Raw genomic sequence first — 555 nt, forward strand, 5'->3', positions numbered from 1 at the left:
TACCCCCACTCTCGATGCACGCATCGGATCAGCACGACCACAGCAGTTTTAGAAACTTGCTTCCTGGACGGGCACCCTCCTTCTGGAGGGTGAGCAGAGGGGGTGCTCTCTTGCTCCGTTCAGACTCATCTCACCGCTCACCCGAAGGGTGTATATTTTCTTTGGGGAGGGGAAACTTTCGACCATTGCTGCTTCTTGGATTCACAGGATCCAGCCGGTGCCACACGTACGAGCACAGCCAGCCTTGGAGGCTTCCAGGAGTCCTGTGGGGTGGCAGAGGTGGCCAGCGCTCCTCCCAAGGACCCGGCTGAATGTGCAACCGCTCCCCTGAATGTCACTGTAGCCAAACTCTTTACCAAGCCTATTGTGCACTGTTAAAGACTCTGAGGCCGCTGTATGGTTCTCAACGGTGTCTAATTGATGCCTTAAAACACACGAACAAAAGAAGCCCAGCTAAGGGACCGGAGGAGGTGAGGTTTGGAGCCAAAACTGGACGCAGCATCCTGAACCTCTCCAGCGTTTCGTGCTCAGCGGGCCTCACCTCGTTGACTTGAG

This window comes from Apaloderma vittatum, unplaced genomic scaffold (genome assembly GCF_000703405.1).
Source record: "Apaloderma vittatum isolate BGI_N311 unplaced genomic scaffold, ASM70340v1 scaffold36071, whole genome shotgun sequence".
Lineage (NCBI taxonomy): Eukaryota > Metazoa > Chordata > Aves > Trogoniformes > Trogonidae > Apaloderma > Apaloderma vittatum.